Here is a 22,073-nt window from a genome sequence, read left to right as displayed (position 1 = left end):
AATTGCTTGCTAGGACCATGTAGGATGGTCTTACGTAGTTAATTCCCTCCCATCACAGTGGCTTTGCACACTAAAGATACTTTGATCTTTCCTCTTCTCTGAACTCAAAATTCAGTCTCCAAAGGAAGGAAATTATTTTGTCTGAATAAAATTATTTGGCTGAAGTGAAGAGTATCTACATTAAATTTAACAGCATACAGAGACAGAAGATCATACTAATTACCCAGTCCAGTCTCTCACTCTATGAAAGCCTGCTAACAAAAGGGGACTCATGACAGCCTATCCTCTGTTTCATGCCCAATGAATGTTAAGTCCTTGCCCAGTGTGCTGTCATATCCTATCACCAGGATGAAATCACCTTATTTTCTTCTGTCCTGGGTTTGTTTGCTTTTCTGGGAGGGTATGCTAAAAACATACCACATTGTTTGGATTTGTCAAGGCATTGGCTAGATACAGAAAGGCAGAATTGGGAACATTTCCAGCAGGTTCTTGAAAACTAATAGAGCATTTACATAAGATGTGAGGCTTTTAGTTTAAAAAATGGGTCATCTAAATAAGTATGTGTTAATGGATGAAGCATGGATAAGTCATGTTATCAATACAACTTGCACATTTCTCAAGTGTCCATCATTCTGGTCCCACTATAACTGTTCTTGTCAGTTCTGTGCATATGCTTATTCCTTATATTCCCCTGCTGACTGCTCCACACTAGACTGTATTTCAGGGACACAGCCTGTATTACCAAGGGACAACAGCATCGCTTCAACACTCAGAAAACAAGACACAACTCCTTTGTGCACAAGGAGGACAGAAATTTGCTGCTGACAGCTACGGCAAAACAGTGTGCAACCTCACTAGCCCTGCTGCAGTGATGAGTACACGTGCAAGCATGAAGCCATGCACATCCCTTCCAGATCACCTCTCTGCTGTAGATGAATGCTTGCATACAAGGGCTTAACGTCTGGATAGTGAAGAGACAGGTGTACAGCTTGCTATTCAAGTTTTGATGTCCACATTATTTGTTTGGTTTTGCTTTTATTAGCTTTGCTGTACATATTTTTTCGATTCCAAATGGTGGGGGCTTCTTATCTCTTCTTAAATGATAACATATATTCAATTACAAAGACATTTAAGAAATATGGATTCTAAAAACAAAATATAGATACTAAATCATATTCTAATTAAACACTCTATGGACTATATTTTATTTTAGAGGAAATATCCATCATTGCACTGGGAGATAGAGTAGTCAAGTACTGCATTGGGGGGTGTTGGTATTCTTTGCATTTTATGTAGCTTCCTTTTTATCTGTGAAAACTTGGAAGCACAAGTTCTTACTAGGGTATGTCTGTAAGGAGTAAATTCTAGTTACAGACAGACAAATTATCAGGAGGAGTCCTATGGACTACCCAGTTAATTTCTTCACGTCATTCTGTATTTAGGACATGAGTGTTAGGCTCTACTGATGGACAGTCCTGCTACCAACTTGCGTATAAGTGAACACAGAGTTTCTTTGTGTTGGTGTTGTTTTATGGAATTTTTAAAAGCAAAAAGCACTTCAGAGAGATTAATTCTCCTGCACTCCTGATTAGGTAGAACAGTACTTGCTTGCACATACAATACAAATACAAAGCCTCTGACAGTATTAAGAAGCCTTGTAAAGCGTAAAGGCATGTAGCACATCACTAAGTTATAGTGGTGGCACTACTTTTAAATCAGAAGAGTTTAAAACCTACTGCAAATAAGAAGACAGTCTGTGACATTTAAAATGGAAAATTATTTCCCTTAGAAAGTGTTAGAAATTACTTATTTTGCTATCTTAGAGAATGAAGGAATATTAGAAAATAATTTATTTTTATACTTTTCTGTCTAATAATTTCTAATTACTACTGTTCTAAATACAAGCAGATTACTCTAAATTCATTCTCTTCATCCAAACTGAAGTTTTTTATTCAACAATTAGGAGCCACTATTCTGTGGCTCTGTAACCATCTTTTCATTGTAAAGTAGTTTCCCCTGTGTTTTCAAAACTCTATAAAGCTCAAGTAGGTATCTTTGAAAAAGAAAAATTAGCAGCAGGGCGTGAGTGGGTAACAAAGTGGGGACCTTATTGTGGCAGGAATACAAGCACCTATGGTTCTCTAATGCATTTAAAAACTCATTTCCATTATGAAAAATGTCTGCCATTACTAATTTTTTCTCATTATTTGCACAAGATTGGAAATGAGGGACTGTCAATATGAAAAGAATTCAAAGAGACACCTTCTTATTACCCTGCTAGCCCGTATCACAACGCTGTCCATTTTATTTATTACTTAGCTGAGCAGGTCTTCCCAAAACAAGCAAGCTAATAGAATAATCCCCAAGCACTTGCCAAAACGATGATAAATATTATTATAAACTAGAGCTTCTCATAAAACAGAGATATAAAACAGACATCCTTTGACATGAGCTGCAAAAGTCTCTCCCTGGCTCAGATGCTAGGCACTGTTTGAAGAACATCACCTGGCTCTGAAGTTCATGCACTGATCCTTCCCAGCTGAGGCTACCATGTAGCTATTCTTACCTTCGGATTACCAACAAATGCTGGGAGGGATAATGTCTTCCTAGAAATATCTGCACTCTGCTAAAACACACTCAGCACATCTTATTCCATGACTTACTTCCTTCTTCTCCTTGCCTCCCTCAACACCCACAGGCACTCCCCCTTCCCACGCCACCTCCCTTATCTCATTTGGTTAAAAGTTTATAGAGAGAAAACATGCAAAGTAAAGTTCTATCCTTAAAATGAAAGTTCCACTGCTGTACTGGTACACAGTATCACAGACTTAGGAAGGAGAGGAGTTACATTTCCTCCTCACAGATCTTCAGACCTTACAGATGAACGTCAGAGACTGAAAATGTAAAACTGAAAGACAATTTTGTCTAGCAAAGAGTGACATGGCAATCAAGGAAGAAAATATCATAAAAAATAAGACATTGCTTGCTGGATGATATTCAGGACAGTCAGGTTAAATGAGGCATAAACTGTAATCAAAATCACAACCATCAAGCTGGAAAGACTAGCAAAGAAAGTGAAGGCAGGAGTGCCTTTCTGGGGTGAGAATAATGCACACTGAATACAGTAGCAGTGAGAAGACTAAAACCTATCTAATGCAGATTATATAATGCATATATTATAAAAGAAAGCTTTTCTAAAGTTGGAAGCATTAGTGTTCAGAGGCACATGCAGCTGAAGCAGAAGAGTAAGCCCTTTCCAATTCACAGGAATTGGTCTGTGGAACTTGCAGTGTTACCAGCTCTTGGTGGCATTTGGAAAGTAAGATGAGTGTCATGGTTTCATTTCACACTGGTTGGCAACTAAGTACCAGGCAGTCACTTGCTCACTCCCTTATGCCACAGTCCTGGAGGAGAATCAGAAAGAAAATGTAAACCTCGGGGGCTGAAATAGGAACAATTTAATAAATGAAACAAAATATAACATTAATGTTAATAACAACAATAATATGAAAAATATTATACTAATAATTATACTATTACTATTAATAACAATAACAACAGTAAAGATATTTGTAGTGATAAGAAGAGGGAGAAAGAGTAACAGAACCCAAGAGAAGCATGTGATGCACGATACAATTGCTCACCACCCACTGACCGATGTCCATCACTTCCCTGAACCATGATCAGTGGCTTCTGGCCAACTCCCCCCTGTTTATATATGGGCATGATGTTCTTTGGTATGGAACATCCCTTTGGCCAGCTTGGGTCAGTTGTTTTGGCTGTGCTCCCTCACAGGTTTTTGTGCAACTCCTCACTAGCAGGGCAGTATCATGAGAAACTGAAAAGTCCTTGACTTAGTGTAAGCACTACTTCCAACAATCAAAAATCAGTGTGCTATAACCATTACTGTCACACTAAATCCAAAATCACAGCACTGTACCAGCTACAAAGAAGAAAATTAACTCTGTGCCACCAAAACCAGGACATCTAAGAGGCTCACAGGAAATGGAAATGGTATCTGTAAGAATAAGTGTAGATGGCTTTTATTTTGAGTTCTCAGATATGCTTGGTATTACACACCAAGGTATTAAACATAGACAAGGTAAACAAACACATTCTCCTGAGCTGCTGTTCACCATCAGGTTAAATTGAGATTTTTGTGCCATAATAGAGCTGATTCCTTTACAGTAGAATTTTATCTCAGAATTATGTTTATCAATGAAAAAAAAACCAGTGGATCAGACTCAGAAGGATAAATTATCAGATTTATACTTGTGATATTTGCAATCAAGTATGAATGATACATAGCAAGAACATTAGCTACTGATAAAGCTCATGTTGGCTTCACACTCAGCACTTGGAAATCATGCACCCTGTAGTCAAGTTTTCTTTCATTAAGGCTGGAGAATTCATAAGTGAAATCTCTGTCAAAGTTATTTAATTTTCCTTTTCTAACCTCCTCAAATTTTATTCATTTATGTTTATAAATTATGCCAACAAAAGGCATCCTGTATTTTTATTTCATCTTCCCATAAGACCTGGTGAAAAATAAATAGTATGAAGTATGCAAATGACACATTGTAAGAGAAGATTCATGTACCACAGAGGCCGTGCTGTGGGACTCCGTGATATTTATGTTTCTGCATAACTTGATTTATCCATTAGCAGATAAATAGGAACTGTTCATACTCATGAGACATTTGCTCGGGAAGCTGGAGTTGCCTAGGTTGTTCTGGTCCATTAATGGAGAAACTACTGTACAAATCCTTCTCTTACACAACAGCATACAGACAGTGTCTCCTTGACTGAGACTGCTCTACGCTGCTCTGCCAGCTCTGCCAGTAAAACTCCCTTGAATTCAGTTATCTAATAATCAGGAATTAATCTGGTCAGGGGAAAAAAATTTCAAGCTAAAACAGAGGCAATGAAGCGGCCCCTGTTCTCCTCCCTCCTGTGCTCCTGGGGCTGGAGAACCTCTTCTGGGAACTTGTATATTGTGCCAGATGATCCTCGTGTACCCACAGGCAGATAGTAGAGTGAACCTTGTGCTTCTCTAAGGTGTTGCCTGGGATTTGGCTGACATTTGGCAGCTCAGTCACAGAATCACCAAATTGGTTCATATTTGTCATCAAAATGATTTTGTCACTCAAAATTTTAATGGTTAAAAAAAAAAAAAAAAAGGCTGATCTGGAAGATTCTTCATATATAATAGTCTTCTAACTTCCACAGAGCCTCAAATTCTTTTCCTGTCAGAAAGGTGTCCATGAATCAGCATGAAGGTTTCAATAGCAGAGAAGCATACCCTTTCACATAAACCTTAAGGCACATGTCGTGTGCCTCTGATAAATATACATATTTGCGTAGAAAGAAAGATGGGAGGGTTTGGTCCTAAAGACTTTCTACTTCTCCAAGTTCCCCTAAAGCTTACATGGGAAGACTTTACCATATATTTAGTTTGGACAAAACTTATTTAGAAACTGCCAGCTTTACAGGAAGTTTGGCAGGCCTGGGTAACTCAACAGTACTTATGATTTGGGGCTTTAAACTGCTCTTCTACAACCTAAATATACAAGAAATACAAAACTATTTCTGGCTAACGCAGACAATTACTTCAACATAGCAGTTGTCTTCTCTTTAATGACAAATTGCCCAAATTTCCCATTTCAAATGGCTATTTTGCACCTCGTTATTCCTGAAAGTACAGAAGGAAATCAGTTGTCACTCAAGTCTATCACTGTTTACTGTAAAGAACAGGCTGAGTGTATGATATACATATATGTAAGCTCAGAAAAATGCCATAGTTTTTTCAGACATGATAATTAAGAATTTCCCATAATAATTCAGTAAGATCAATTCATGCTGTCATGATCAATCTGGGCATTTTATACTTTTTCTTTCTACATTTTTCTTAAGGCACTTTTTCTTCTTGGGGAATAATTTGTTTAGCATTGCTAATTTCTAGTGAATATAAAATTAAAATATGCTTAAAGCTAGGAAAATGTGTAGAAATAATCTGAGATTAACCACAACAGATGCTCAAATGCAATTCAGTTTTCTAGAACTGTGCAGTTTGACAGAGAAGTAAGGCACTCTAATGTATAGAGAAGTTACAAGTATGCACATTATCAAGAAAGGTATGAGGTGCCCCAATCATAATCAATATTAATTCCAAAACTCAGCTTCAGACTCTTGAGATGGAATTCTAGCTGCATGCAGGAAAAAATCTGAAGACAACTCCCAGACATACAGAGGTAGTACAGGCAGACTAGATCCTAATTTTACATATGTTCTCTGTATCTTGTTATTTATGCTTACTGCTTTCCAACTACAAGCTATGAGTAGTGAAGGGGGAAACACTCATTACGTAGTCCCTATTTTGTAGAGGACACCAGCTTGCAACTGAAATCTTCAGTACTGGTTGGATAAGACCACTGAAAAGAGAGTCAATGTCAAAACAGATCTGCAAATTTTGGTACACAAAACAAAGCGACCTCATTTGGGGCTAATCCAAATATGAGTGAAGCTGAAAGACAGTCAAAAAATGGTTTAAAATGTTTTGTCCTGCAGGAATATGCGATAGATCTCAGGTGATGTTGTGTTGAAAATACACAACAAAGCTATCAAAGATGAAAGAAAAAAAAATCCAATCTCTTGTAGTAGAATATAGAAAACAATAGAAGACTGTAAAGGCAATAGTAAATGTTTACTATACAATTAATGTTCAATATTGCATATAAAAAAATTTCTCACTGGCTACCAGTAAAATCTTTTTGCAAATACTAAAACTACACTATTTCCTTTATTTGTTTGTTTTCATATCTACTGAAGGACTTACAGCTGCCAACCTGAGGACAAGCAGACCAGTGTCCTGTGATCAGAGAGAATTCAAGATCAGTTTTATCAGATAATAGCAATAAAAAGATACATATTTCATGTCCACATTTCAATCCATGAATCCAGATTTTCATAATCCTCTAGAGATAGACTTAAAGGCAAAACAAAGGTTTTTCAACAAAATGTGTGTTCTTATTGAACCAAGAATAGAACTGCTCAGACCATGTCAATGAACTGGCCTTTTTGGATCAAAAGGTGTTTAACTAAAAAATACTTTTTGAGTGACATATATTGGAAGAAAGTATGAATCTCAATGTATTGCAAAGAACAGAGACCACCTGTACACAAGAGTTCCTGTGTGATTAGTGGAAATGAAACTACCAAATTCCAGTTAGCCTTCTAGCCTTCAAGTTTTTTGTATCCCAGTATGGGATACAAAATTTTTATTTTCAGTATGGTTAGGCACGTCTTTCTCCCGGAAACCTTCAGTGGGTTTCAAATAAATCAGATCTCTCAAAGTACTGTCAAGGTTCAAATTAATTTTGCTGCCTATGAGGAGAGTTTGTACAATTAAAGCAGCTCTGATGACACTCATTTGTTAAACAAAGTAATGCTTCCAGTAGGGGTCAGTCTCAGAAGAGAGGTTATTGGAAATAAGTGAATAAAAAGGGAGAAAAAGTCTACTTAATTACTACTGAACATAACACAGACCTGTTAATCTCCTTTTAATTACTATTAGCTCATTATATTCCCTTCAGTTTCAATATTAAAACACATAGATACATTATGTTTCATTAATATAAGTGACTGAGGCAGCTGGGGTGATTTCATTTAGGAATTACAAAAATGGTGCTGAATGCAAGAACAGTTAAGTGTGTAAAATAAACCTGGAATATTTATGAAGTACCTTTAACACAGAAAATTCCATAGTAACATTAGACTTTTATTACTTTAACTTACTAGCTATACATTATGAACTGTATATATGCATTGTTTAATTCTGCCTTAGATATGACCCTCACACTTTTTCCTGTGATGTTCGTAGCTGTAAGAGTTCATCTTAACTTTATTGTGACTATTTTGTAAAACTGAATTCATACTTTAAAAACAGAACCAGCATTCAATGTGTCTATAAAAATGAAAAATCCACATAATGATTTATGTTGGCATGTCAGTTGCAAATGCTAAAATAAAATACTCTCAAGTGCTAATTTTGATGATAATATGAGGGGGGAAAGGACCTATACTGTTATTATTTTCTCACTCTTTCTGAAATCTGGTTGACTTTCAGGACTAGCTCCTACTGCAGAACAACTTGTTCGACAGAAAAGCAGCCCCTCTATTTTAGCAAAAATAATTTTCACACTTGGAAAAAAAAAAAGTAGCTAGTACAAAGAACTTCTAGGAAATGAAAAAAAGTTTCCTTCTAATGATTATCATTCACAAACAACTTTGTGAGAGACATCATATATACTGAACATGAAAAAAGGGGAAGGAAGGACACACCTCTTTTATCTCAATTGTATTTTTTTTTTCAGTAGGGAGTGCTAAGTTCCAGAAACAAGGTGCTCCTGCCATTGCAAAATCCTCCTCTGGAAGAACCACCCAAACAAGCTGACCCTATAGAATGGCAACCCCAATCAGACTTAAATCCCAACAACTGTTATTCTGAGATATCTTAGAGAAGTCCGTTCTGTGGCATATTTTCCCTGTCAGAAAACAAATAATAATAAAAGGAAGAGGTGTAAGCCACTATCTGTTGATCATTGCTGTTTTTAACAGGAAACACACTGCAGTCCTTTGCACTGAAGTTCTCTAAGCTCAAAAAAAAAGCATCGTAGGAAAAGCATCTCTATAAATTCCTATTCATGTAGTGCAAAAATGGCTATCAGCCTCCTTACTTTAGAAGATATGGCTGGATTAGTTTCTTTGACTTTTTAGTGGTTAACTATTGCACTAAAGCTGCCTTGAAAAGAGATATCCCATTTGCAATGGTTATAGTTAATGGAACAGATAATATTCCATCAGCATAGTAAAACCACTAAATAATTTACTTAAAGATTTCTAAAGCCCATTAGCATATTGTGACTTTCAACTATACCAACATTATTTGATATCAACCCATTCATAGCATAATGCCCTGAAATCCCTTTAACCTCTCCTTGTACCTTGTACCAATTCTTTCCTCTTTCAGTGATGTAGTCTAAATGTTACTTCAAGATTAAAGCTATGAATTACTTTAATTTTAACATTCTAATACTCAAGTTACTTTTTGTAATTTCATTGTGCTATGCACTGATCGCCAGTTCAAAGGTAGATTTTATTTCAGAGGTGATCTATCACGTTACAAAGGTAATTTTCTCACATGTAGCAAGAATAAATCTCATCGTTTTACTAACTTTCAAGGCATCACCCCTCCTAGTGACAGAATGATTTACTGACCTCGCCGAACTATTTTTCCCCTAAAAATTTAGAACCATCAGAAATATTTAATGACTTGATTTAAAGTGCTGAAATAGAAGCACACCAAAAGTATATTAAAATGTTGGTATTCCCCCGAGAATTAACACTTGTCAAATTAATAGATTTTGAAGTGGAAGACATCATATCTATTTCAATTTCAAATTTGCAAGTAAATACTGTAAAAGGAATGTGTCTTATTTCTGAAAAAGCATGAAAGCCCCATGTTTCTTTCTGACTGCAAGATTTGCCTGCCATGGAATGACCATATTCTTTTTACTTCAAGAGCTAATCATGCATGAGAGGTAACCCCTCTCCTTTGGAAACTACTGGCAGTAATTTGGAGAGATGAAAAAGATAATCCTGAGGTTTATTTAACTATTATACCACTCAAATAAAGCTTATAAGCTTTGCCATGCCATTTCCAATGGTCAAATGGTAAATGCTACACTTTCCCAGATACATCATACAAACATAACTGTGTGTCATACAAAAAAAGTTACATAACCCACCATCACTCTCAACATCATGGAACAAATCATAATCCAAGTATTATATCTAAGATTCTGATAAAACTTGATACAACTACTAATACAATTATTATTTATTTAAAAGCATCAATATTTTTGAATAGGAATTCAAAGTACACACTTGTAATACCACTGTAATTAGGATGATAACTTTTCAGCATAGTTGCAGCTGACAAGTGTTAGCCTACATTGAAAGAAAACCATCAAAAAAAATAACCCAAAAAAACCCCTACTACCAATTTCTTTCTTAAACATACAAATTTCTCTTTAGGTTATTTTCTTTGAAGATGTGCCATGTAGGATTAAAAGGTAAGATGTTTGTAAATATCTGAGAAATGTAGCAGTGTTTCTATTGCAGAACATTTCAAGCAAATGTCAAAATGAATTAGAGGAAATAAAAATCAAGCAGTAGGTGAAAGGTACAGCAGAGGAACAAAACAAACAGAAATCAAGTATTTTTAAATATAAATACTTATATTTATGTATATGTTCACATAAACAAAACCTCTAGCTAGAATTAAAGAGTGTGCACAGCTGTATAACTAGACACTTTTAAAAATTAGAAATTAAATGGATCAACCATTTTACTAGGCAAGATAAAAATGTCAATAAATAATTCTTTTTTATAATTAAACTATTTATAAATGTGTGAAACATCTTATGCATGCATGATTTCTCCAGAACAAGTATAACAATGTGTACATTTATGCAACTTTATGCTACTGACAACATTTCATCAGTTCAAGGTTCAGTCAGAAAAAAGCTTCACAGCTGGTAGCATGAAAATAATGAAACAGATAAAAAAAAAAAATCATGCTTGAGGGCATGGGAGTTGGATATTAAACCAGCAAAATAAAACAGATATCCTTATAAAGTTTTAGTGATCACCAATTTTACAGAACTTCCTTTACTTACTACGAAGGGAAAAATCTTGAAACATTAACTAGTGGCACTACTGTAATAAACTGTTTATGAACTTCAATAGTATTCTTCTCAGAAACTAGCATAAGACAGTGTTAGAACAGTTAAGATTGTTGACAGTGTGAAAAAGTGTGAAAATAATTTTTGGACATGGCCAATGATTCTATAAAATCATTTTGACATTAATACTGTTCAATCTGTATTTTCCTGAATGTATCACTGAAAAGATTTGAGGTTTTGCAGATATCCTTTAATACTTTTATGCAACTAAGCTCCTTTGGCAGTTATCTAGTACCTGTCCTGGTTACACTCCACCAAAATTTTGGTTTTAGTAAATTGGAGGAAAAGAACTGTGGCATTATAAGTACACTCTAAATTGTTTGTGGCTGCTGAAGAAACACAAGCCCTAGCATCCTACCTAATCTTGCAGCATGTCAGGCTTTTTTTAGGAAGGAGGTCACCAGTTCAGCGGTACATGGCCTGTGGTTATACATAGGAGAGACCAAATTTCAAATACTCACAGAAAGATACCTTTCTACTAAAGTAAGCAACTGGCTTACACTGAATAACAAAGCAAGATCACTGTTCCTGCATTCCAGAGGCTGCTCAGACACTGTTCTTTGAATTCATGCAGAATTGCAGAATATGCCGAGTTAGAAGGTACCCACAAGGATCATCAAGACCAACCCTTAGCCCTGCACAGCATCATCCCTAAGTGTCACACCATATGCCTGAGAGTATCATCCAAATGCTTCTTGAACTGTCAGGCTTGGTGCTGTGACCACTTCCCTGGGGAGCCTGTTCCAGTGCCCAACCACCCTCTGGGTGAAGAACCTTTTTCTAATATCCAACCTAAACCTCCCCTGGCACAACTTCAGGCCATTCCCTCGGATCATGTCACTGGTCACCACAGAGATCAGTGCCTGCCCCTCCTCTTCCCCTCACAAGGAAGGAACTGCAATGAGGTCTCCCCTCAGTCTGCTCTTCTCCAGGCTGAACAGACCAAGTGACCTCAGCTGCTCCTCATACAGCTTCCCCTCAAGGCCCTTCATCATCTTCATTGCCCTCCTCTGGATGCTCTCCAATAGCTTTATATCTTTCTTTATCTAAAATTGCAATGACCAAAACTGCACACAATATTCAAGGTGAGGTCTCACCAGTTTTATTTTATATTTTATATTTATTTTATATTTTATATTTTGTTACTGTTCTATGACAACTATGCTTTACTATTTTATTGATTTTCCTTTTTTTTTTTTTTAAATTTAACCTCACAATTTTTTTTATCTAAAACATTACTATAATACAGGTTCTCTATTTATGTATAATTTTGTGTACTTTTGCCACATCGTTTTTTTTTTTCTCACTACATCAAGGAATTGAGGTTTTCTACATTCCTTTTCATTTTTACCAGTTGTTTTATAATAGTGGTAAAAGTAAAGAGTAATTCAGAATCTTTTCACATAATGCAGCTCTCATTCCACGCAAATGTGTCATAATTCAAAAATAAGTAATTATTTTTTGCACAGGGAAAGCTCGCAGTATGTGCCAGCTTATCTGCAATATGTATCTTATGAGTAAGGAAATAAAGTATGATTTCAATTAGAGAGGTAATACAACCTATTTAAATGTTTCCTCAAATATATAGGGAAGTTTTTGCTCTTCTGAGATGGGACTGACTTGAAATTTATTTTTCCCCATGTTTTCCTTATTTTGAGAAAATGCTAGATTTCTATTTGCAATTCAAACTGTTACCTTTTCTTTCTCCTTTCTGTGTGTTTGCCTTGTTTCACTTATAAGAAAGTAGGATTTAATTTTACAAAAATCTCATAGTTTCAAAGCAAAAAAGGCATAATATTAAAAAATAAAACCAATTAAAAGCCCCCACAAATCACTGTGTAAATTCATCTGCTGTTTTTTGGGTTTTTTTGTTTGTTTGTTTATTTGTTGGGGGTTTTTAAGTTTTCCTGTGCCTTTAAAATTTTTTAATGCTTGTTGTAACGAAAAACATTCCCAAACCAATTTTATTCCCCACCCTTATTTTAATTTGCACTACTACAGGGTTAATGCAATTATTTCTGTGGCCACTTGTTACTATCACAGAAGGAAAATTACTGTCCTTGTACCTTCGGTTAAGGGAAAATAGTTCTGTCTTTGTCTAATTGGTCTTGAACAGAGATGCTATTGGCTTCACTTCTTGAAATAAAGTATCTTAAGATCAGAGGAAAATTCAGGTAGGAATGAACATCAGGCAGTTTCTAATTCAAGCACCTGCTCCAAGCAGGGCCAGCTGTGAGACTAGACTTGGGTGCTCATGATTTGAACGACTGGGTCTTGAACACTTCACAAAACGGAGCCAGTGTAATATCTCTAGGCAACCCCAGGCAGTGCCTGGCTGTCCTCAGAGTGAAAATGTTCCTCTTTATATCCATTCTAAACCTCTTGTTTCAACTCGTGACCATTAACATGAGCTTCTGCCTCTGCACCTCAGTTTGCCCAGCACTCTTGCGATGGCAGCTGTTTCAATCCAAATTTTCATGGCCTGCCCTCAAAAAGTTCTCCTTGGTAGTATAGTATAGTATTGTCAGACTCCTGTAAAGGACCATAGCAAACAAGACAAAACCTGGATGACTTTTCTTACCCCTTCTACTTCTCTGCATGACTCCCATGTCAGTAAGGCCGTTTGCAGAAAATCCAACAGGCACAGTTACATGTGATGGAGTTCAGTTCAGATTAACATAACCAGCACCTGTTGTCTACACGCAAGAAAGATGCTGTTTGCTGTTACCTAGACAGCTAGGGCCCAGTCCAGTTGCCCATAGAAATACATTGAAATATTCCTTCCTGGCTCCTGCTAGTGCTTCAGGATGCTGCAGGTCTCCTACAGGTCCGGGGCTTATTTATCAAGTCCAGATGGATGTTTCATGTACACTGCACATTTCAAATGGTGCTAGCAGCATACAGAGGTGTCAGTGATTTGAACCTATAGGAGACAGATATTTGAATTATTCTTTTGGCCTGACTACCATGAAAATATATAGTCCATTTATTATATATGAGAATTTAGACACCTAGCAAGCATTTAGACACCTACATATGCCTGCACTAAACTGTCCTCATTGCAAACTGAAACCCAGCCACACACTAAGATCGTGGCAGATGACAGCAGACAATTAAAGCTCATTAAATGAAATGTCACTGCTACGTGGTATGGGCGAGAATGATGCTTCCACTGGTATTAACCATACATTGGGAAGCAGCTTCTTCACATTTTGTCCCAGGCCTTCAATCAAATACACATTTGAGGTAAAAGTTCCACATGAGAGAGTAACAATATTCTTTTACTCCTTTCTCTTTCCTGACCACTTCATCTGAGGGAAGACTACTATTCAAAGAGCAGCAACTAGTTAAGGCCAAATATGGTCTGTGAGTTAGGGAAGATGAGAGGAGAAGTCAAATCCCACCTAATCTCCAATTCCCACTTTCTCTGAATCTAATAATGCTATGTTGCTCAGTAAAATTTCAACAATAACATACAGAACTATCACATATCTTTTGAGAAACAGAAGATAAACTAAGCTCTCAAATTCTGGAAAACTAAAAGGGTCTTCCAGAGTTCTTTCTCTTAGCTTGAGAATAGGAGAGAATTTCATTTGTTGTTAAATTACAGCGGTAGCCCCTTATCACTAATAACTTCTACTAATGCTTCTCTTCTTCTTTCTAGTAAGACTTTCATGTGCATTGAAAAGTGCACTAAAACCACTGAAATTTACCCTAAAGATGTGGAAGAACTATTAACAAGGGGTGAACATTTTAGGATTTTAAGTAAATATGCTAATATAATCAAAAGCAGACAATATTCCTGAGACACAGGTTGTTCTTTCTGCTGGTTCTTCTTTGTTGTTCTGTGGTTTATTTTGTAGTTTTCGTTTGGTTTTGGTTTGTTTTGGGTTTTTGTTTGTTTGTTTGTTTTTTTCCTTTTTTTTCTCTTTTACACACCAAAAATCTAGGTCTTGATTTGTACTTCTCCTCATGTTTTTCTCAGCTTAGCCTGTTTTTTCTCACCTGGGTAACTTTTATTTTAACCTTATTTTCTCTGGCTTCTTTGTGAGCTGAGATGATGCAAAACCCAAACATCTAGGAGGTACAAGTTGAGGTACAACAGAGGTACAAGTTGAGGTTGAAGGATTGCTGTGATAGTACTACAGGTACAACATTGTGAAAATATTCAGCAGATGCCTTGATTAAATTCCTTTATATGAATGCTCCTGAATTATTCACTTGATTAAAAGTGCAACGATTCATTTGAACAATATTGCAAAATGGTTTGAATAACCTATTTTATCATTTTATTCAATCTACCTCTAGCCATAAGTATTCTGAACCTATCTGGATGAATTTCTAGATGCCATCCTAGATTATCCAAAATGTTTCTCTGTGAAAAATTTTGTTCTGTTCATTTGCCCTGTATCTAGGCCAATACAATTACTAGAAGGTAATACTACAGGCCAATACAATCACTAAAAGGTAATACTACATTGTCTTTCTGATAATTATGGTGTCTTATAGATCTGCTAGTTAGTTATTGCTGGAGAACAAACCCATCATCTTCATCTATGAAAAATGCAGTTTTTCATAGATGCACAAATTTGTGTAGTGAACACAATGATCAACATTGTAGGATCCCTTTATTTGAGCAAGTCTTCATTTCATAAATAAAGCAAGCCATTTTTTGTCTTGATATTTTGCAAAATACTTGTTTATGGCAAACTGTCACTTGTATTCAGATTTAGAATGTAGAAACTACAGTGATGGTTCCTTGGAAATGCTTAAAATAGATAAGATGGATTGACTGATTGCATATTCCTTTGAATTATTGTGAAAGTACTAGATCTATCTAAATCATGCCATGAAACAAAGTGGAGTTAGAAGTTATGTAACTTCAAGTTGCTATAAATTGCTTCTTGTTGAAAGCTATATAAAACATTTTCAAATCTGTCATGTTCCACCTCTTCTGCCTAAAAGAAAAAAAAAATCGAAGTGAAAATGTCCAAGAAAAGTATGAATCAGGCTTATGTTGTTAAGCTATGCCACCATCAAGACTGGATACTCTTTTCCAATTAAATCTAAACACTTGGTCCATTTTTATGTCCAGAATGTATTTATTACCGTAGGATACTGTGTTTTATTAGATTAGCTAGACTAATGTAGCTAATTCAGCAACAAAACCAGCTCAGACATACATCCTTTTTTCCTCCCAGACACACTATCCTCATGGTTTGTTTAATCCAAGTTTTTTTCTTGAATACAAATTTTATCTACCCTCTTTCTGCTGCTGACATTCCCACATGTCCCCAGAACAAGCTATCTGGCAAAGCAGCCAGGAAAATGCATTTTCTACTTCTCCTCCCACAGCAGCATGCAAGATAACTGCACAGCCACAGCATTCCAGAGAACATGCTCTACAAAGTCTGATCTGACCTCCAGTCTTTCCCAGAAAACAGTCTCAAGTCTTGGACTAGTCTCACCTACCACAAAGCAGGAGATATGGAGTATAAAAAGATAGCATGAAGGAGCCAAAAACTGCTTTATTTGTAGCATTAGGAATGGAAGAAATTAAGCACAGCAGACAGCAGAAGATCATACAAAAGCTAAATCTGTGGGACAGCACCCAAAGCCTGCTATTGCTAGCCCTGAGTGTAAACACCATAGCCAGTAGGAACTGGAAAAATGACAGTGAGATGAATGTCACGTCCTTTTCTATCTTGAAATCTGTACTGAAATTTAGAAAGAAACTACTTTTCCCTCATTTGTCTAATTTTTTATATATACGCACACACAGACACGCATATATATATATATATATATATATATATATATATATATATATATATATATGAGATTTTTATCAGCAGTGAAACTTTAAAAACCACTGTAAAGTTTCACCAGGACCAGAGACAAACTACTCCAACTGCAGCTTTGAAAAAGAATAGCCAGAGAAGGCACTCATAATTTTCAGGACCGAATGTCCCTCTGCAAAAAACCTTGCTTACTAACAGAGCTGTCTTTGTCAAACACAGTGGCTGGCAAAATAACAACAGATCACAGTAGAAATGCAGTTCATAGGTTGAAAGTATGTATCACTTAACACTGAGTATTACTCATTATTATATTCTATGTACTCTGAAGAACAGCCTCCTACAGCAACAAAAACAATTATAAGACAGATATCGTTTATCCCAGGAAAACTCTTTGCTACATAAAAAAAAAAAACCAACACCAAAACCAAAACAAAACAAAAAAACCAAAAAAACTGGAAAGGAAAAACAACTCCTTGTGCTGAAATTAGAATGAAATTAGCTCTACTGATGATCTGTTCTTTAAATTGGGAAGGAAGAAGGGATTTTTTTTTTTTTTTTTTGTTCAGCATGATTTATTTTTAGACTGGCAAAGACACAATGGTAAACAGAACTGAAGCTCTGTGGGCACCTTCTGAGGTTAAATTACCTTTCATGCCATTTGCACAGAAGACTGTTCTCAAGCAGCTTGAGCAGATGGTCGGGACACCATTGTCCGTTTACTTGTATCCACAAAGATAAACGATTGCTCTTTGAAATCCTGAACAATATGGCCCTTGTGACGCTTTAAGCTGCCAAGACAAAAAACCAAAACAAAACAAAACAAAAAATCCCACTATCAAAAAACCCCAAGCAACCAGATAAATATAAAGTTACCTGAAAAAGACAAAAGAGGATGGATTGATAAAATTTCATTTTAAACAACAAGTATATATAGAATAATGGAATCATTTAGGTTGCAAAAGACCTCTAAGATCATCAAGTCCAACTGTTAACCTAACATTGCCAAGTCCACCACCAAACCATGTCCCCAAGTGCCACATCTACATATCTTTAAAATACCTCCAGGGATGGTGACTCCACCACTTCCCTGAGCAGTGTGTTCCAATGCTTGACAACCATTTCCGTGAAGATACTTTCCCTAACACCCAATCTAAATCTCCCCTGGTGCAACATAAGGCCACGTCCTCTGGTCCCATCATATGTTTTCTAGGAGAAAAAGCTAACTCCACCTCACTACAAACTCCTTTCAGAGAGTCACAGAGAGATGAGGTCCATTCAGCCTCCTTTTCTATAGGCTGAACAACCTCAGCTCCCTCCGTTACTCCTCATGTGACTCGCTCTCTAGACTCTTCATCAGCTTTGTTGACCTTCTCTGGTACCTCAGTGTTTTTCTTGTAGTAAAAGGCCCAAAACCAAACACAGTACCTGAGGTGCAGCCTCACCAGTGTCAAGTACAGAGGGACAATCCCTGCCCTAGTCCTGCTGGCCACGCTATTTCTGATACAAGCCAGGATGCCATCAGCTTTCTTGGCCACCCAGGCACACTGCTGGCTCATGTTCAGCTGCCGTCATCCAATACCCCCAGGTCCTTTTCCACTGGGCAGCTTTCCAGCCACTGTTCCAAAAGCCTCTAGAGCTGCATGGGGTTGTTGTGACCTGAGTGCAGGACCTGGTATTTGGCTTTGTTGAACCTCATACCATTGGCCTTGGCCAAAAATATCTGTAATCTGGAATGATTTTGCTAACTGAACGTAATATGTTCCTGAACACTTAGCAAAGTAGGAGATGCAGGTAAAAACAAATCATACACAGCACAATTGCTTCTACTACATATAACATTTGCTGAGGTACGCTGCCAAAAAAAAAACCCTCTTCTGCCTACTGGGCCACCAAGATGATCAGAGATGCTCAGGACTAATCCAGAGCAGACAACAGCCAGGGCACAGTGAGCCACCCAAGTATTAGTAGAGAAAGTAATTTCAGCTGTTTTAAGAACTTCACAAACTTCTTTGAGAGCAGCCCTGGTGAAACATCCCCAGCGTGAGCATTTTGTCAAGAAGCAACTTGCCAAAAAGGCACTTTTATTATTAGAATAGGTTACTAATAAGAGATGAATTTAAAGGATTGGAGATATGTACAACTATAAAGAAAATGTTGGAATTTTAACAGTCTTTGGGATTTAAGAGTGAAGTGAGGAGACGTTAGTCTTTGGACTTGCAACTAATATTTGCATAGCCTGACACTCTTAAAAGTTCTCAAAAGAAAAGGAAAAGCAAGGTTACTGAATATGGAAAGAATCACATGGAATCATTGAAGGGGCCTAGACACAGAGTTCAATACACACAGCAAAATAAGAAAGAGTTGGGTTTAGAAAATAACAGTGAAATTAGGTAACTGTGACTCACCAGTCACTCAACATCCTGAAGACACCAAGTACTGAAAAGCATTTAATTAACTAAAATTGCATATAAAGATGTTCAGTTGTTTCTGCAATAACTGCTTATTTAAATAATGACACAACAAATAAAATTCATATCCTCTATCTAATAGCACACACTCCACGGCAACAAGCAAGTAAACAGTGGATACATTTGTCCCTTTCTCATTTCAGTGATCAATTGACTTTTTAAAATCACTTTATGCTGTGCTGATGGCATGTTCAACACGCCTTACAATAACTGTGTAATTTAGACATTTAAGATTCTTCTAAAATTTTTAGAAGTTTTTAACACTCATTGGAGCAATGAAAGAAAGGAAAAGACAGGTTGAGATCAACATCAAGCAGTGGTATCCAGCAACACAAAGTAATATGCTCTGAATATGGAGAAGTAATTAGGGATCAAAGAAGAGGAAATAATTAGGAAATAATGTAAACATGAACAGGAACTTAGTAAAAATTATGTTAAAAAGTTAGGAAAAAAGAACAATTGATTTTCATATGGGAAAACAAGAGAAAACCCAGATGGGAAGATTTTACCTCTCTGCCTCAGAAAAGCAAGGAAATCAAAAAGTGTGTTTGTTCTAAATATCAATGTCTTATGGTAATGTCATTTCCATTAAAAAAAAAAAAAAAAAGACAAGGTCTTTCTTTCCCCAAGGGAGCAGTCTCTCTGTTTCACTTCCCAACTTTTACTTTTCTTCCCAAAATGAAATGGAAGGCCACTGTCTCTCAGCTGTTTGCCTCCCCTTAGCATACCCAGCTATATTTGCCTTTTTGCAAATAAAATATACTGAAATAATGAATATGCTCGTAAACATATAATCATAGGATTTCTTAGGTTGGAAAATGTCTCTAAGATCATGTAGTCCAACTGTAAATTTAGCACTGTAAGTCCATCATTACCCATGTTCCCAAGTGCCAAGTCTATTTAATGTGAACTCACTATCTAAGAGAATAAGTTGGAAATAAAATCATCCATCTCTAAGCAAACCAACACTGTGTCTTCCAGTATTAGAGGACTTCACTAAGTATGTCTATTATTAAAAACTGAACACTATTTTTTTTCTTTATAAACTAATTGATAAATTGTAAAAATAGTATAATATCTTTATATAAAAAGAAGTTATGATGTGGATGTGGAAGGAACATGACAAAAATATCCCTGACCTCAAAAAAAAAAATTTGTTCACTGAAAACACCAGGGTATATTTTTTTGTGGTCTAGTAAAACAAAAAAGACAACTGAATAATACTAAGGCAGCTGAATTGTAATCGGATATCCTGTTTGAATGATACCTGACATTTTATAAGAAATATGGCAAACCAGCAGTACTTACAAATGTGCTATTTAAAATGCATTCTAAATAAGTTCCATACTGAACGAACTGAGGCATCCATAAATGTTTTAGCTCTCTGTTTAACTCCCTTCAGACGTGAAATTTCCCAAAAGCATATCAAAAAAATGAATTTGAAACTGCTGTGAATAAAAGTTCAGCAAAACAAATGAAATTTCACTTTGTTCTGTTGCTCTTACCAGGAGCTCAAAACACCATGAAGGGTAGACTGGTAAAAGCAATACACACACCCAGAAAAGAAAGTGCACACATGTATAGATGGATTTTCAAGAAAGCCAGGATGAAAACACAGGGGCAGAAATGCTGGTAGTTAAAAAAGCTGTTGGGTTTTTTTATAATTTTTTGGTAAAGCAGTAACAATTCCCTCCACATAAATTATTTCCTAGATCCTGCTGTAAGCTAGGCGATAATTAACGTGCAATAACAAGTTGTCAGCTGCTGCAAAAACTGAGGCAGAGATTTAGATTGTCTTTCCCTTTATACAACTGGGCATTAATATGTCTTCTGAAGACCAAAGATAGTCTCCTTTCTGCAGCTTTTAAATGTAAGGAGCCCCAGTGGGAAAGTCAGGAAGGGGTTCCCATCTCTCTGTTATGCAGTAAGAAATAACTCAATAAAAACACAGAAATAAAGAGCAATTTCAGTTTTAACAGTTGTACAGCAGCTGATTCTGGAAGGAATTTCTCAGTACTTATCTCCTTTCATACTGCACCTCATTTGTGAGTCCCTATAAATGTAGCAGAAGAATTCAGTGAGATTACTGAAATCTCCTACATCTTCCAAGGAGCTGAAGATACAGCATATATTATTCCATAATCACAGGTGGGAGATACCACAAAATGGAAAAGCTGTCTTTAATCTCAGTACTATGAGTGACCAGCCTGGAACACATTTTGAACAGACAGCTACTCTGAAAGAGGTGTGTTAGAGGTAAGAGTCTAGGAAAAAAAAAGCCAATCAGAAAATCAGGTAAGTGACAATTTGGTTCTGAAATTAGTAAAACTTGCCATTTAAATCTTGAAGTTTGAAGCTAAGATGTATCTACAGATTCAACCTCAATTTAACAAACTTATGCACTGAGAAGGAAAGACTACTTAAAACTGTATATTGCAGAACTGTAGTTATTTCTTATTTCCTAAGTCTTTATTTCACTCAATGTAACAGTACCGAGATGTCAATCTCTTCTATAACATCAGAGAAAGAATAGATATCCATTTTAATAATCTGATAAGTCAATGGGAGAAAGGATGAGCTCCATGATTACATGGACTGATCCCAGAACCTATATGATCAAATAGAAACCTCTCCATGAGCAACCAATGCCATGGTCATTAAATAACATATTGGCTTCTGACTTGCTGGAACTAACAGATCAAGAATTTACACACTATTTGACACAGGATTTTATAGTGGTAAATGAAATGGAAGCTTTCAAGTATAATGTACATTTCTAAGGACAGAAATACTAGTGACTTTAAATAAAAATTAATGCCATGACACATTTGGAGCAATTTTTCACTTGAACATGCGCATCTTTTAGATACTTGGCAGAAATCATCCCCATCTATGCAAGGTTAGAATTTCATTACTCAATTTCCAACACTTAAAGAAGCAGAAAAAGGAAACTAATGTAGTATCCAAGCCCAAACTAATTATGAGTGAGTGCACTATAA

The 22,073-nt window shown here is 36.3% G+C and overlaps 1 protein-coding gene across 8 annotated transcripts in view; it reads right to left on the bottom strand.

The window, feature by feature from the left end:
* Positions 1–22,073, bottom strand: part of DLGAP1 (DLG associated protein 1) — a 416,188-nt gene that overhangs the window by 316,044 nt on the left and 78,071 nt on the right. The window lies entirely within an intron of this gene.

This window comes from Empidonax traillii, unplaced genomic scaffold, assembly GCF_003031625.1.
Source record: "Empidonax traillii isolate 1590-97213 ecotype Southwest subspecies unplaced genomic scaffold, ASM303162v1 scaffold186:size1492175, whole genome shotgun sequence".
Lineage (NCBI taxonomy): Eukaryota > Metazoa > Chordata > Aves > Passeriformes > Tyrannidae > Empidonax > Empidonax traillii.
The sequence above is the reverse complement of the archived record's forward strand: the minus strand, read 5'-3'. Positions and strand labels throughout refer to the sequence as shown.